This window comes from Macaca mulatta, chromosome 1, assembly GCF_049350105.2.
Source record: "Macaca mulatta isolate MMU2019108-1 chromosome 1, T2T-MMU8v2.0, whole genome shotgun sequence".
In the NCBI taxonomy this organism is placed as follows: domain Eukaryota; kingdom Metazoa; phylum Chordata; class Mammalia; order Primates; family Cercopithecidae; genus Macaca; species Macaca mulatta.
The window spans coordinates 92,564,571-92,582,128 of record NC_133406.1 but is presented as its reverse complement, the minus strand read 5'-3'; positions in this window follow the sequence as shown (position 1 = coordinate 92,582,128).

Here is a 17,558-nt window from a genome sequence, read left to right as displayed (position 1 = left end):
TGCCAATTCCACAAGAACTGTCTTAGGGAAAGGCTTCTTGAGGGGAAAGCTGTAACTCTGTGAGATGATTTCACAGAACACAAAGAAGTTTCTCAGAAAGCTTCTTTCTCTTTGTTATCAGAGGATATTTCCTTTGGCCCTATAATCTTCATAGGGATCCGAAATATCTTTTCTCAGATTCCACAGAAATAAGGCTAGCAAAGAGATCCACGAAATACACATGTAACTGTGTGAGATGAATTCACAGAACACTAAGCAGTTTCTCAGAAAACTTCTTTCCAGATTTCATCTGAGGATATTTCCTTTTTCACCATAGCCCTCTATGGGCTTCCAAATATCACTTTGCCAATTCCACAAGAACTGTCTTAGCGAAAGGCTTCTTGAGGGGAAAGCTGTCACTCTGTGAGATGATTTCACAGAACAGAAAGAAGTTTCTCACAAAGCTTCTTTCTCTTTTTTATCGCAGGATATTTCCTTTGGCCCTATAGTCTTCAAAGGGATCCGAAATATCTGTTCTCAGATTCCACAGAAATAAGGCTAGCAAAGAGATCCACGAAATACAGATGTAACTCTGTGAGATGAATTCACAGAACACTAAGCAGTTTCTCAGAAAGCTTCTTTCCAGATTTCATCTGAGGATATTTCCTTTTACACCATAGCCCTCTAAGGGCTTCCAAATATCACTTTGCCAATTCCACAAGAACTGTCTTAGCGAAAGGCTTCTTGAGGGGAAAGCTGTAACTCTGTGAGATGATTTCACAGAACACAAAGAAGTTTCTCAGAAAGCTTCTTTCTCTTTGTTATCGGAGGATATTTCCTTAGGCCCTATAGTCTTCAAAGGGATCCGAAATCTCTGTTCTCAGATTCCACAGAAATAAGGCTAGCAAAGAGATCCACGAATTACAGATGTAAATCTGTGAGATGAATTCACAGAACACTAAGCAGTTTCTCAGAAAGCTTCTTTCCAGATTTCATCTGAGGATATTTCCTTTTTCACCATAGCCTTCTAGGGGCTTCCAAATATCACTTTGCCAATTCCACAAGAACTGTCTTAGCGAAAGGCTTCTTGAGGGGAAAGCTGTAACTCTGTGAGATGATTTCACAGAACACAAAGAAGTTTCTCCGAAGGCTTCTTTCTCTTTGTTATCGGAGGATATTTCCTTTGTCCCTATAGTCTTCAAAGGGATCCGAAATATCTGTTCTCAGATTCCACAGAAATATGGCTAGCAAAGAGATCCACGAAATACACATGTAACTCTGTGAGATGAATTAACAGAACACTAAGCAGTTTCTCAGAAAGCTTCTTTCCAGATTTCATCTGAGGATATTTCCTTTTTCACCATAGCCCTCTATGGGCTTCCAAATATCACTTTGCCAATTCCACAAGAACTGTCTTAGCGAAAGGCTTCTTGAGGGGAAAGCTGTAACTCTGTGAGATGATTTCACAGAACACAAAGAAGTTTCTCAGAAAGCTTCTTTCTCTTTGTTATCGCAGGATATTTCCTTTGGCCCTATAGTCTTCAAAGGGATCCGAAATATCTGTTCTCAGATTCCACAGAAATAAGGCTAGCAAAGAGATTCACGAAATACAGATGTAACTCTGTGAGATGAATTCACAGAACACTAAGCAGTTTCTCAGAAAACTTCTTTCCAGATTTCATCTGAGGATATTTCCTTTTTCACCCTAGCCCTCTATGGGCTTCCAAATATCTCTTTGCCAATTACACAAGAACTGTCCTAGCGAAAGGCTTCTTGAGGGGAAAGCTGTAACTCTGTGAGATGATTTCACAGAACACAAAGAAGTTTCTCAGAAAGCTTCTTTCTCTTTGTTATCGGAGGATATTTCCTTTGGCCCTATAGTCTTCAAAGGGATCCGAAATCTCTGTTCTCAGATTCCACAGAAATAAGGCTAGCAAAGAGATCCACGAAATACAGATGTAACTCTGTGAGATGAATTCACAGAACACTAAGCAGTTTCTCAGATAGCTTCTTTCCAGATTGCATCTGAGGATATTTCCTTTTTCACCATAGCCCTCTATGGGCTTCCAAATATCACTTTGCAATTCCACAAGAACTGTCTTAGCGAAAGGCTTCTTGAGGGGAAAGCTGTAACTCTGTGAGATGATTTCACAGAACACAAAGAAGTTTCTCAGATAGCTTCTTTCTCTTTGTTATCGCAGGATATTTCCTTTGGCCCTATAGTCTTCAAAGGGATCCGAAATATCTGTTCCCCGATTCCACAGAAATAAGGCTAGCAAAGAGATCCACGAAATACAGATGTAACTCTGTGAGATGAATTAACAGAACACTAAGCAGTTTCTCAGAAAGCTTCTTTCCAGATTTCATCTGAGGATATTTCCTTATTCACCATAGCCCTCTATGGGCTTCCAAATATCACTTTGCCAATTCCACAAGAACTGTCTTAGCGAAAGGCTTCTTGAGGGGAAAGCTGTAACTCTGTGAGATGATTTCACAGAACACAAAGAAGTTTCTCAGAAAGCTTCTTTCTCTTTGTTATCGCAGGATACTTCCTTTGGCCCTATAGTCTTCATAGGGATCCGAAATATCTTTTCTCAGATTCCACAGAAATAAGGCTAGCAAAGAGATCCACGAAATACACATGTAACTCTGTGAGATGAATTAACAGAACACTAAGCAGTTTTTCAGAAAGCTTCTTTCCAGATTTCATCTGAGGATATTTCCTTTTTCACCATAGCCCTCTAAGGGCTTCCAAATATCACTTTGCCAATTCCACAAGAACTGTCTTAGCGAAAGGCTTCTTGAGGGGAAAGCTGTAACTCTGTGAGATGATTTCACAGAACACAAAGAAGTTTCTCAGAAAGCTTCTTTCTCTTTGTTATCGGAGGATATTTCCTTTGGCCCTATAGTCTTCAAAGGGATCCGAAATCTCTGTTCTCAGATTCCACAGAAATAAGGCTAGCAAAGAGATCCACGAATTACAGATGTAACTCTGTGAGATGAATTCACAGAACACTAAGCAGTTTCTCAGAAAGCTTCTTTCCAGATTTCATCTGAGGATATTTCCTTTTTCACCATAGCCCTCTATGGGCTTCCAAATATCACTTTGCCAATTCCACAAGAACTGTCTTAGCGAAAGGCTTCTTGAGGGGAAAGCTGTAACTCTGTGAGATGATTTCACAGAACACAAAGAAGTTTCTCAGAAAGCTTCTTTCTCTTTGTTATCGCAGGATATTTCCTTTGGCCCTATAGTCTTCATAGGGATCCGAAATATCTTTTCTCAGATTCCACAGAAATAAGGCTAGCAAAGAGATCCACGAAATACACATGTAACTCTGTGAGATGAATTAACAGAACACTAAGCAGTTTCTCAGAAAGCTTCTTTCCAGATTTCATCTGAGGATATTTCCTTTTTCACCCTAGCCCTCTATGGGCTTCCAAATATCTCTTTGCCAATTACACAAGAACTGTCCTAGCGAAAGGCTTCTTGTGGGGAAAGCTGTAACTCTGTGAGATGATTTCACAGAACACAAAGAAGTTTCTCAGAAAGCTTCTTTCTCTTTGTTATCGGAGGATATTTCCTTTGGCCCTATAGTCTTCAAAGGGATCCGAAATCTCTGTTCTCAGATTCCACAGAAATAAGGCTAGCAAAGAGATCCACGAAATACAGATGTAACTCTGTGAGATGAATTCACAGAACACTAAGCAGTTTCTCAGATAGCTTCTTTCCAGATTGCATCTGAGGATATTTCCTTTTTCACCATAGCCCTCTATGGGCTTCCAAATATCACTTTGCAATTCCACAAGAACTGTCTTAGCGAAAGGCTTCTTGAGGGGAAAGCTGTAACTCTGTGAGATGATTTCACAGAACACAAAGAAGTTTCTCAGATAGCTTCTTTCTCTTTGTTATCGCAGGATATTTCCTTTGGCCCTATAGTCTTCAAAGGGATCCGAAATATCTGTTCCCCGATTCCACAGAAATAAGGCTAGCAAAGAGATCCACGAATTACAGATGTAACTCTGTGAGATGAATTCACAGAACACTAAGCAGTTTCTCAGAAAGCTTCTTTCCAGATTTCATCTGAGGATATTTCCTTTTTCACCATAGCCCTCTATGGGCTTCCAAATATCACTTTGCCAATTCCACAAGAACTGTCTTAGCGAAAGGCTTCTTGAGGGGAAAGCTGTAACTCTGTGAGATGATTTCACAGAACACAAAGAAGTATCTAAGAAAGCTTCTTTCTCTTTGTTATCGCAGGATATTTCCTTTGGCCCTATAGTCTTCAAAGGGATCCGAAATATCTGTTCTCAGATTCCACAGAAATAAGGCTAGCAAAGAGATTCACGAAATACAGATGTAACTCTGTGAGATGAATTCACAGAACACTAAGCAGTTTCTCAGAAAGCTTCTTTCCAGATTTCATCTGAGGATATTTCCTTTTTCACCATAGCCCTCTATGGGCTTCCAAATATCTCTTTGCCAATTACACAAGAACTGTCCTAGCGAAAGGCTTCTTGAGGGGAAAGCTGTAACTCTGTGAGATGATTTCACAGAACACAAAGAAGTTTCTCAGAAAGCTTCTTTCTCTTTGTTATCGGAGGATATTTCCTTTGGCCCTATAGTCTTCAAAGGGATCCGAAATATCTGTTCTCAGATTCCACAGAAATAAGGCTAGCAAAGAGATCCACGAAATACAGATGTAACTCTGTGAGATGAATTCACAAAACACTATGCAGTTTCTCAGAAAGCTTCTTTCCAGATTTCATCTGAGGATATTTCCTTTTTCACCATAGCCCTCTATGGGCTTCCAAATATCACTTTGCCAATTCCACAAGAACTGTCTTAGCGAAAGGCTTCTTGAGTGGAAAGCTGTAACTCTGTGAGATGATTTCACAGAACACAAAGAAGTTTCTCAGAAAGCTTCTTTCTCTTTGTTATCGGAGAATATTTCCTTTGGCCCTACAGTCTTCAAAGGGATCCGAAATATCTGTTCTCAGATTCCACAGAAATAAGGCTAGCAAAGAGATTCACGAAATACAGATGTAACTCTGTGAGATGAATTCACAGAACACTAAGCAGTTTCTCTGAAAGCTTCTTTCCAGATTTTATCTGAGGATATTTCCCTTTTCACCATAGCCCTCTATGGGCTTCCAAATATCTCTTTGCCAATTACACAAGAACTGTCTTAGTGAAAGGCTTCTTGAGGGGAAAGCTGTAACTCTGTGAGATGATTTCACAGAACACAAAGAAGTTTCTCAGAAAGCTTCTTTCTCTTTGTTATTGGAGGATATTTCCTTTGGCCCTATAGTCTTCAAAGGGATCCGAAATCTCTGTTCTCAGAATCCACAGAAATAAGGCTAGCAAAGAGATCCACGAAATACAGATGTAACTCTGTGAGATGAATTCACAGAACACAAAGAAGTTTCTCAGAAAGCTTCTTTCTCTTTGTTATCGCAGGATATTTCCGTTGGCCTTATAGTCTTCAAAGGGATCCGAAATATCTGTTCTCAGATTCCACAGAAATAAGGCTAGCAAAGAGATCCACGAAATACAGATGTAACTCTGTGAGATGAATTAACAGAACACTAAGCAGTTTCTCAGAAAGCTTCTTTCCAGATTGCATATGAGGATATTTCCTTATTCACCATAGCCCTCTATGGGCTTCCAAATATCACTTTGCCCATTCCACAAGAACTGTCTTAGCGAAAGGCTTCTTGAGGGGAAAGCTGTAACTCTGTGAGATGATTTCACAGAACACAAAGAAGTTTCTCAGAAAGCTTCTTTCTCTTTGTTAACGGAGGATATTTCCTTTGGCCCTATAGTCTTCAAAGGGATCCGAAATCTCTGTACTCAGATTCCACAGAAATAAGGCTAGCAAAGAGATCCACGAATTACAGATGTAACTCTGTGGGATGAATTCACAGAACACTAAGCAGTTTCTCAGAAAGCTTCTTTCCAGATTTCATCTGAGGATATTTCCTTTTTCACCATAGCCCTCTATGGGCTTCCAAATATCACTTTGCCAATTCCACAAGAACTGTCTTAGCGAAAGGCTTCTTGAGGGGAAAGCTGTAACTCTGTGAGATGATTTCACAGAACACAAAGAAGTATCTAAGAAAGCTTCTTTCTCTTTGTTATCGCAGGATATTTCCTTTGGCCCTATAGTCTTCAAAGGGATCCGAAATATCTGTTCTCAGATTCCACAGAAATAAGGCTAGCAAAGAGATTCACGAAATACAGATGTAACTCTGTGAGATGAATTCACAGAACACTAAGCAGTTTCTCAGAAAGCTTCTTTCCAGATTTCATTTGAGGATATTTCCTTTTTCACCATAGCCCTCTATGGGCTTCCAAATATCTCTTTGCCAATTACACAAGAACTGTCCTAGCGAAAGGCTTCTTGAGGGGAAAGCTGTAACTCTGTGAGATGATTTCACAGAACACAAAGAAGTTTCTCAGAAAGCTTCTTTCTCTTTGTTATCGGAGGATATTTCCTTTGGCCCTATAGTCTTCAAAGGGATCCGAAATATCTGTTCTCAGATTCCACAGAAATAAGGCTAGCAAAGAGATCCACGAAATACAGATGTAACTCTGTGAGATGAATTCACAGAACACTAAGCAGTTTCTCAGAAAGCTTCTTTCCAGATTTCATCTGAGGATATTTCCTTTTTCACCATAGCCCTCTATGGGCTTCCAAATATCACTTTGCCAATTCCACAAGAACTCTCTTAGCGAAAGGCTTCTTGAGGGGAAAGCTGTAACTCTGTGAGATGATTTCACAGAACACAAAGAAGTTTCTCAGAAAGCTTCTTTCTCTTTGTTATCGGAGAATATTTCCTTTGGCCCTATAGTCTTCAAAGGGATCCGAAATATCTGTTCTCAGATTCCACAGAAATAAGGCTAGCAAAGAGATTCACGAAATACAGATGTAACTCTGTGAGATGAATTCACAGAACACTAAGCAGTTTCTCTGAAAGCTTCTTTCCAGATTTTATCTGAGGATATTTCCTTTTTCACCATAGCCCTCTATGGGCTTCCAAATATCTCTTTGCCAATTACACAAGAACTGTCTTAGCGAAAGGCTTCTTGAGGGGAAAGCTGTAACTCTGTGAGATGATTTCACAGAACACAAAGAAGTTTCTCAGAAAGCTTCTTTCTCTTTGTTATCGGAGGATATTTCCTTTGGCCCTATAGTCTTCAAAGGGATCCGAAATCTCTGTTTTCAGATTCCACAGAAATAAGGCTAGCAAAGAGATCCACGAAATACAGATGTAACTCTGTGAGATGAATTCACAGAACACTAAGCAGTTTCTCAGAAAGCTTCTTTCTCTTTGTTATCGGAAGATATTTCCTTTGGCCCTATAGTCTTCAAAGGGATCCGAAATATCTGTTCTCAGATTTCACAGAAATAAGGCTAGCAAAGAGATCCACGAAATACAGATGTAACTCTGTGAGATGAATTAACAGAACACTAAGCAGTTTCTCAGAAAGCTTCATTCCAGATTTCACCTGAGGATATTTACTTATTCACCATAGCCCTCTATGGGCTTCCAAATATCACTTTGCCAATTCCACAAGAACTGTCTTAGCGAAAGGCTTCTTGAGGGGAAAGCTGTAACTCTGTGAGATGATTTCCCAGAACACAAAGAAGTTTCTCAGAAAGCTTCTTTCTCTTTGTTATCGTAGGATATTTCCTTTGGCCCTATAGTCTTCAAAGGGATCCGAAATCTCTGTTCTCAGATTCCACAGAAATAAGGCTAGCAAAGAGATCCACGAAATACAGATGTAACTCTGTGAGATGAATTCACAGAACACTAAGCAGTTTCTCAGAAAGCTTCTTTCCAGATTGCATCTGAGGATATTTCCTTTTTCACCATAGCCCTCTATGGGCTTCCAAATATCACTTTGCCAATTCCACAAGAACTGTCTTAGCGAAAGGCTTCTTGAGGGGAAAGCTGTAACTCTGTGAGATGATTTCACAGAACACAAAGAAGTTTCTCAGAAAGCTTCTTTCTCTTTGTTATCGCAGGATATTTCCTTTGGCCCTATAGTCTTCAAAGGGATCCGAAATATCTGTTCTCAGATTACACAGAAATAAGGCTAGCAAAGAGATCCACGAAATACAGATGTAACTCTGTGAGATGAATTCACAGAACACTAAGCAGTTTCTCAGAAAGCTTCTTTCCAGATTGCATATGAGGATATTTCCTTTTTCACCATAGCCCTCTATGGGCTTCCAAATATCACTTTGCCCATTCCACAAGAACTGTCTTAGCGAAAGGCTTCTTGAGGGGAAAGCTGTAACTCTGTGAGATGATTTCACAGAACACAAAGAAGTTTCTCAGAAAGCTTCTTTCTCTTTGTTAACGGAGGATATTTCCTTTGGCCCTATAGTCTTCAAAGGGATCCGAAATCTCTGTACTCAGATTCCACAGAAATAAGGCTAGCAAAGAGATCCACGAATTACAGATGTAACTCTGTGAGATGAATTCACAGAACACTAAGCAGTTTCTCAGAAAGCTTCTTTCCAGATTTCATCTGAGGATATTTCCTTTTTCACCATAGCCCTCTATGGGCTTCCAAATATCACTTTGCCAATTCCACAAGAACTGTCTTAGCGAAAGGCTTCTTGAGGGGAAAGCTGTAACTCTGTGAGATGATTTCACAGAACACAAAGAAGTATCTAAGAAAGCTTCTTTCTCTTTGTTATCGCAGGATATTTCCTTTGGCCCTATAGTCTTCAAAGGGATCCGAAATATCTGTTCTCAGATTCCACAGAAATAAGGCTAGCAAAGAGATTCACGAAATACAGATGTAACTCTGTGAGATGAATTCACAGAACACTAAGCAGTTTCTCAGAAAGCTTCTTTCCAGATTTCATTTGAGGATATTTCCTTTTTCACCATAGCCCTCTATGGGCTTCCAAATATCTCTTTGCCAATTACACAAGAACTGTCCTAGCGAAAGGCTTCTTGAGGGGAAAGCTGTAACTCTGTGAGATGATTTCACAGAACACAAAGAAGTTTCTCAGAAAGCTTCTTTCTCTTTGTTATCGGAGGATATTTCCTTTGGCCCTATAGTCTTCAAAGGGATCCGAAATATCTGTTCTCAGATTCCACAGAAATAAGGCTAGCAAAGAGATCCACGAAATACAGATGTAACTCTGTGAGATGAATTCACAGAACACTAAGCAGTTTCTCAGAAAGCTTCTTTCCAGATTTCATCTGAGGATATTTCCTTTTTCACCATAGCCCTCTATGGGCTTCCAAATATCACTTTGCCAATTCCACAAGAACTCTCTTAGCGAAAGGCTTCTTGAGGGGAAAGCTGTAACTCTGTGAGATGATTTCACAGAACACAAAGAAGTTTCTCAGAAAGCTTCTTTCTCTTTGTTATCGGAGAATATTTCCTTTGGCCCTATAGTCTTCAAAGGGATCCGAAATATCTGTTCTCAGATTCCACAGAAATAAGGCTAGCAAAGAGATTCACGAAATACAGATGTAACTCTGTGAGATGAATTCACAGAACACTAAGCAGTTTCTCTGAAAGCTTCTTTCCAGATTTTATCTGAGGATATTTCCTTTTTCACCATAGCCCTCTATGGGCTTCCAAATATCTCTTTGCCAATTACACAAGAACTGTCTTAGCGAAAGGCTTCTTGAGGGGAAAGCTGTAACTCTGTGAGATGATTTCACAGAACACAAAGAAGTTTCTCAGAAAGCTTCTTTCTCTTTGTTATCGGAGGATATTTCCTTTGGCCCTATAGTCTTCAAAGGGATCCGAAATCTCTGTTTTCAGATTCCACAGAAATAAGGCTAGCAAAGAGATCCACGAAATACAGATGTAACTCTGTGAGATGAATTCACAGAACACTAAGCAGTTTCTCAGAAAGCTTCTTTCTCTTTGTTATCGGAAGATATTTCCTTTGGCCCTATAGTCTTCAAAGGGATCCGAAATATCTGTTCTCAGATTTCACAGAAATAAGGCTAGCAAAGAGATCCACGAAATACAGATGTAACTCTGTGAGATGAATTAACAGAACACTAAGCAGTTTCTCAGAAAGCTTCATTCCAGATTTCACCTGAGGATATTTACTTATTCACCATAGCCCTCTATGGGCTTCCAAATATCACTTTGCCAATTCCACAAGAACTGTCTTAGCGAAAGGCTTCTTGAGGGGAAAGCTGTAACTCTGTGAGATGATTTCCCAGAACACAAAGAAGTTTCTCAGAAAGCTTCTTTCTCTTTGTTATCGCAGGATATTTCCTTTGGCCCTATAGTCTTCAAAGGGATCCGAAATCTCTGTTCTCAGATTCCACAGAAATAAGGCTAGCAAAGAGATCCACGAAATACAGATGTAACTCTGTGAGATGAATTCACAGAACACTAAGCAGTTTCTCAGAAAGCTTCTTTCCAGATTGCATCTGAGGATATTTCCTTTTTCACCATAGCCCTCTATGGGCTTCCAAATATCACTTTGCCAATTCCACAAGAACTGTCTTAGCGAAAGGCTTCTTGAGGGGAAAGCTGTAACTCTGTGAGATGATTTCACAGAACACAAAGAAGTTTCTCAGAAAGCTTCTTTCTCTTTGTTATCGCAGGATATTTCCTTTGGCCCTATAGTCTTCAAAGGGATCCGAAATATCTGTTCTCAGATTCCACAGAAATAAGGCTAGCAAAGAGATCCACGAAATACAGATGTAACTCTGTGAGATGAATTCACAGAACACTAAGCAGTTTCTCAGAAAGCTTCTTTCCAGATTTCATCTGAGGATATTTCCTTTTTCACCATAGCCCTCTATGGGCTTCCAAATATCACTTTGCCAATTCCACAACAACTGTCTTAGCGAAAGGCTTCTTGAGGGGAAAGCTGTAACTCTGTGAGATGATTTCACAGAACACAAAGAAGTTTCTCAGAAAGCTTCTTTCTCTTTGTTATCGCAGGATATTTCCTTTGGCCCTATAGTCTTCAAAGGGATCCGAAATCTCTGTTCTCAGATTCCACAGAAATAAGGCTAGCAAAGAGATCCACGAATTACAGATGTAACTCTGTGAGATGAATTCACAGAACACTAAGCAGTTTCTCAGAAAGCTTCTTTCCAGATTTCATCTGAGGATATTTCCTTTTTCACCATAGCCCTCTATGGGCTTCCAAATATCACTTTGCCAATTCCACAAGAACTGTCTTAGCGAAAGGCTTCTTGAGGGGAAAGCTGTAACTCTGTGAGATGATTTCACAGAACACAAAGAAGTATCTCAGAAAGCTTCTTTCTCTTTGTTAAGGCAGGATATTTCCATTGGCCCTATAGTCTTCAAAGGGATCCGATATATCTGTTCTCAGATTCCACAGAAATAAGGCTAGCAAAGAGATCCACGAAATACAGATGTAACTCTGTGAGATGAATTCACAGAACACTAAGCAGTTTCTCAGAAAGCTTCTTTCCAGATTTCATCTGAGGATATTTCCTTTTTCACCATAGCCCTCTATGGGCTTCCAAATATCACTTTGCCAATTCCACAAGAACTGTCTTAGCGAAAGGCTTCTTGAGGGGAAAGCTGTAACTCTGTGAGATGATTTCACAGAACACAAAGAAGTTTCTCAGAAAGCTTCTTTCTCTTTGTTATCGGAGGATATTTCCTTTGGCCCTATAGTCTTCAAAGGGATCCGAAATCTCTGTTCTCAGATTCCACAGAAATAATGCTAGCAAAGAGATCCACGAAATACAGATGTAACTCTGTGAGATGAATTCACAGAACACTAAGCAGTTTCTCAGAAAGCTTCTTTCCAGATTTCATCTGAGGATATTTGCTTTTTCACCATAGCCCTCTATGGGCTTCCAAATATCACTTTGTCAATTCCACAAGAACTGTCTTAGCGAAAGGCTTCTTGAGGGGAAAGCTGTAACTCTGTGAGATGATTTCACAGAACACAAAGAAGTTTCTCAGAAAACTTCTTTCTCTTTGTTATCGCAGGATATTTCCTTTGGCCCTATAGTCTTCAAAGGGATCCGAAATATCTGTTCTCAGATTCCACAGAAATAAGGCTAGCAAAGAGATTCACGAAATACAGATGTAACTCTGTGAGATGAATTCACAGAACACTAAGCAGTTTCTCAGAAAGCTTCTTTCCAGATTTCATCTGAGGATATTTCCTTTTTCACCATAGCCCTCTATGGGCTTCCAATTATCTCTTTGCCAATTACACAAGAACTGTCCTTAGCGAAAGGCTTCTTGAGGGGAAAGCTGTAACTCTGTGAGATGATTTCACAGAACACAAAGAAGTTTCTCAGAAAGCTTCTTTCTCTTTGTTATCGGAGGATATTTCCTTTGGCCCTATAGTCTTCAAAGGGATCCGAAATCTCTGTTCTCAGATTCCACAGAAATAAGGCTAGCAAAGAGATCCACGAAATACAGATGTAACTCTGTGAGATGAATTCACAGAACACTAAGCAGTTTCTCAGAAAGCTTCTTTCCAGATTTCATCTGAGGATATTTCCTTTTTCACCATAGCCCTCTATGGGCTTCCAAATATCACTTTGCCAATTCCACAAGAACTGTCTTAGCGAAAGGCTTCTTGAGGGGAAAGCTGTAACTCTGTGAGATGATTTCACAGAACACAAAGAAGTTTCTCAGAAAGCTTCTTTCTCTTTGTTATCGGAGGATATTTCCTTTGGCCCTATAGTCTTCAAAGGGATCCGAAATATCTGTTCTCTGATTCCACAGAAATAAGGCTAGCAAAGAGATCCACGAAATACAGAGGTAACTCTGTGAGATGAATTCACAGAACACTAAGCAGTTTCTCAGAAAGCTTCTTTCCAGATTTCATCTGAGGATATTTCCTTTTTCACCATAGCCCTCTATGGGCTTCCAAATATCAGTTTGCCAATTCCACAAGAAATGTCTTAGCGAAAGGCTTCTTGAGGGGAAAGCTGTAACTCTGTGAGATGATTTCACAGAACACAAAGAAGTTTCTCAGAAAGCTTCTTTCTCTTTGTTATCGGAGGATATTTCCTTTGGCCCTATAGTCTTCAAAGGGATCCGAAATATCTGTTCTCAGATTCCACAGAAATAAGGCTAGCAAAGAGAACCACGAAATACAGATGTAACTCTGTGAGATGAATTAACAGAACACTAAGCAGTTTCTGAGAAAGCTTCTTTCCAGATTTCATCTGAGGATATTTCCTTTTTCACCATAGCCCTCTATGGGCTTCCAAATATCACTTTGCCAATTCCACAAGAACTGTCTTAGCGAAAGGCTTCTTGAGGGGAAAGCTGTAACTCTGTGAGATGATTTCACAGAACACAAAGAAGTTTCTCAGAAAGCTTCTTTCTCTTTGTTATCAGAGGATATTTCCTTTGGCCCTATAATCTTCTTAGGGATCCGAAATATCTTTACTCAGATTCCACAGAAATAAGGCTAGCAAAGAGATCCACGAAATACAGATGTAACTCTGTGAGATGAATTCACAGAACACTAAGCAGTTTCTCAGAAAACTTCTTTCCAGATTTCATTTGAGGATATTTCCTTTTTCACCATAGCCCTCTATGGGCTTCCAAATATCACTTTGCCAATTCCACAAGAACTGTCTTAGCGAAAGGCTTCTTGAGGGGAAAGCTGTAACTCTGTGAGATGATTTCACAGAACAGAAAGAAGTTTCTCACAAAGCTTCTTTCTCTTTTTTATCGCAGGATATTTCCTTTGGCCCTATAGTCTTCAAAGGGATCCGAAATATCTGTTCCCAGATTCCACAGAAATAAGGCTAGCAAAGAGATCCACGAAATACAGATGTAACTCTGTGAGATGAATTCACAGAACACTAAGCAGTTTCTCAGAAAGCTTCTTTCCAGATTTCATCTGAGGATATTTCCTTTTACACCATAGCCCTCTATGGGCTTCCAAATATCACTTTGCCAATTCCACAAGAACTGTCTTAGCGAAAGGCTTCTTGAGGGGAAAGCTGTAACTCTGTGAGATGATTTCACAGAACACAAAGAAGTTTCTCAGAAAGCTTCTTTCTCTTTGTTATCGGAGGATATTTCCTTCGGCCCTATAGTCTTCAAAGGGATCCGAAATCTCTGTTCTCAGATTCCACAGAAATAAGGCTAGCAAAGAGATCCACGAAATACAGATGTAACTCTGTGAGATGAATTCACAGAACACTAAGCAGTTTCTCAGAAAGCTTCTTTCTCTTTGTTATCGGAAGATATTTCCTTTGGCCCTATAGTCTTCAAAGGGATCCGAAATATCTGTTCTCAGATTTCACAGAAATAAGGCTAGCAAAGAGATCCACGAAATACAGATGTAACTCTGTGAGATGAATTAACAGAACACTAAGCAGTTTCTCAGAAAGCTTCATTCCAGATTTCACCTGAGGATATTTACTTATTCACCATAGCCCTCTATGGGCTTCCAAATATCACTTTGCCAATTCCACAAGAACTGTCTTAGCGAAAGGCTTCTTGAGGGGAAAGCTGTAACTCTGTGAGATGATTTCCCAGAACACAAAGAAGTTTCTCAGAAAGCTTCTTTCTCTTTGTTATCGCAGGATATTTCCTTTGGCCCTATAGTCTTCAAAGGGATCCGAAATCTCTGTTCTCAGATTCCACAGAAATAAGGCTAGCAAAGAGATCCACGAAATACAGATGTAACTCTGTGAGATGAATTCACAGAACACTAAGCAGTTTCTCAGAAAGCTTCTTTCCAGATTGCATCTGAGGATATTTCCTTTTTCACCATAGCCCTCTATGGGCTTCCAAATATCACTTTGCCAATTCCACAAGAACTGTCTTAGCGAAAGGCTTCTTGAGGGGAAAGCTGTAACTCTGTGAGATGATTTCACAGAACACAAAGAAGTTTCTCAGAAAGCTTCTTTCTCTTTGTTATCGCAGGATATTTCCTTTGGCCCTATAGTCTTCAAAGGGATCCGAAATATCTGTTCTCAGATTCCACAGAAATAAGGCTAGCAAAGAGATCCACGAAATACAGATGTAACTCTGTGAGATGAATTCACAGAACACTAAGCAGTTTCTCAGAAAGCTTCTTTCCAGATTTCATCTGAGGATATTTCCTTTTTCACCATAGCCCTCTATGGGCTTCCAAATATCACTTTGCCAATTCCACAACAACTGTCTTAGCGAAAGGCTTCTTGAGGGGAAAGCTGTAACTCTGTGAGATGATTTCACAGAACACAAAGAAGTTTCTCAGAAAGCTTCTTTCTCTTTGTTATCGCAGGATATTTCCTTTGGCCCTATAGTCTTCAAAGGGATCCGAAATCTCTGTTCTCAGATTCCACAGAAATAAGGCTAGCAAAGAGATCCACGAATTACAGATGTAACTCTGTGAGATGAATTCACAGAACACTAAGCAGTTTCTCAGAAAGCTTCTTTCCAGATTTCATCTGAGGATATTTCCTTTTTCACCATAGCCCTCTATGGGCTTCCAAATATCACTTTGCCAATTCCACAAGAACTGTCTTAGCGAAAGGCTTCTTGAGGGGAAAGCTGTAACTCTGTGAGATGATTTCACAGAACACAAAGAAGTATCTCAGAAAGCTTCTTTCTCTTTGTTAAGGCAGGATATTTCCATTGGCCCTATAGTCTTCAAAGGGATCCGATATATCTGTTCTCAGATTCCACAGAAATAAGGCTAGCAAAGAGATCCACGAAATACAGATGTAACTCTGTGAGATGAATTCACAGAACACTAAGCAGTTTCTCAGAAAGCTTCTTTCCAGATTTCATCTGAGGATATTTCCTTTTTCACCATAGCCCTCTATGGGCTTCCAAATATCACTTTGCCAATTCCACAAGAACTGTCTTAGCGAAAGGCTTCTTGAGGGGAAAGCTGTAACTCTGTGAGATGATTTCACAGAACACAAAGAAGTTTCTCAGAAAGCTTCTTTCTCTTTGTTATCGGAGGATATTTCCTTTGGCCCTATAGTCTTCAAAGGGATCCGAAATCTCTGTTCTCAGATTCCACAGAAATAATGCTAGCAAAGAGATCCACGAAATACAGATGTAACTCTGTGAGATGAATTCACAGAACACTAAGCAGTTTCTCAGAAAGCTTCTTTCCAGATTTCATCTGAGGATATTTGCTTTTTCACCATAGCCCTCTATGTGCTTCCAAATATCACTTTGTCAATTCCACAAGAACTGTCTTAGCGAAAGGCTTCTTGAGGGGAAAGCTGTAACTCTGTGAGATGATTTCACAGAACACAAAGAAGTTTCTCAGAAAACTTCTTTCTCTTTGTTATCGCAGGATATTTCCTTTGGCCCTATAGTCTTCAAAGGGATCCGAAATATCTGTTCTCAGATTCCACAGAAATAAGGCTAGCAAAGAGATTCACGAAATACAGATGTAACTCTGTGAGATGAATTCACAGAACACTAAGCAGTTTCTCAGAAAGCTTCTTTCCAGATTTCATCTGAGGATATTTCCTTTTTCACCATAGCCCTCTATGGGCTTCCAATTATCTCTTTGCCAATTACACAAGAACTGTCCTTAGCGAAAGGCTTCTTGAGGGGAAAGCTGTAACTCTGTGAGATGATTTCACAGAACACAAAGAAGTTTCTCAGAAAGCTTCTTTCTCTTTGTTATCGGAGGATATTTCCTTTGGCCCTATAGTCTTCAAAGGGATCCGAAATCTCTGTTCTCAGATTCCACAGAAATAAGGCTAGCAAAGAGATCCACGAAATACAGATGTAACTCTGTGAGATGAATTCACAGAACACTAAGCAGTTTCTCAGAAAGCTTCTTTCCAGATTTCATCTGAGGATATTTCCTTTTTCACCATAGCCCTCTATGGGCTTCCAAATATCACTTTGCCAATTCCACAAGAACTGTCTTAGCGAAAGGCTTCTTGAGGGGAAAGCTGTAACTCTGTGAGATGATTTCACAGAACACAAAGAAGTTTCTCAGAAAGCTTCTTTCTCTTTGTTATCGGAGGATATTTCCTTTGGCCCTATAGTCTTCAAAGGGATCCGAAATATCTGTTCTCTGATTCCACAGAAATAAGGCTAGCAAAGAGATCCACGAAATACAGAGGTAACTCTGTGAGATGAATTCACAGAACACTAAGCAGTTTCTCAGAAAGCTTCTTTCCAGATTTCATCTGAGGATATTTCCTTTTTCACCATAGCCCTCTATGGGCTTCCAAATATCAGTTTGCCAATTCCACAAGAAATGTCTTAGCGAAAGGCTTCTTGAGGGGAAAGCTGTAACTCTGTGAGATGATTTCACAGAACACAAAGAAGTTTCTCAGAAAGCTTCTTTCTCTTTGTTATCGGAGGATATTTCCTTTGGCCCTATAGTCTTCAAAGGGATCCGAAATATCTGTTCTCAGATTCCACAGAAATAAGGCTAGCAAAGAGAACCACGAAATACAGATGTAACTCTGTGAGATGAATTAACAGAACACTAAGCAGTTTCTGAGAAAGCTTCTTTCCAGATTTCATCTGAGGATATTTCCTTTTTCACCATAGCCCTCTATGGGCTTCCAAATATCACTTTGCCAATTCCACAAGAACTGTCTTAGCGAAAGGCTTCTTGAGGGGAAAGCTGTAACTCTGTGAGATG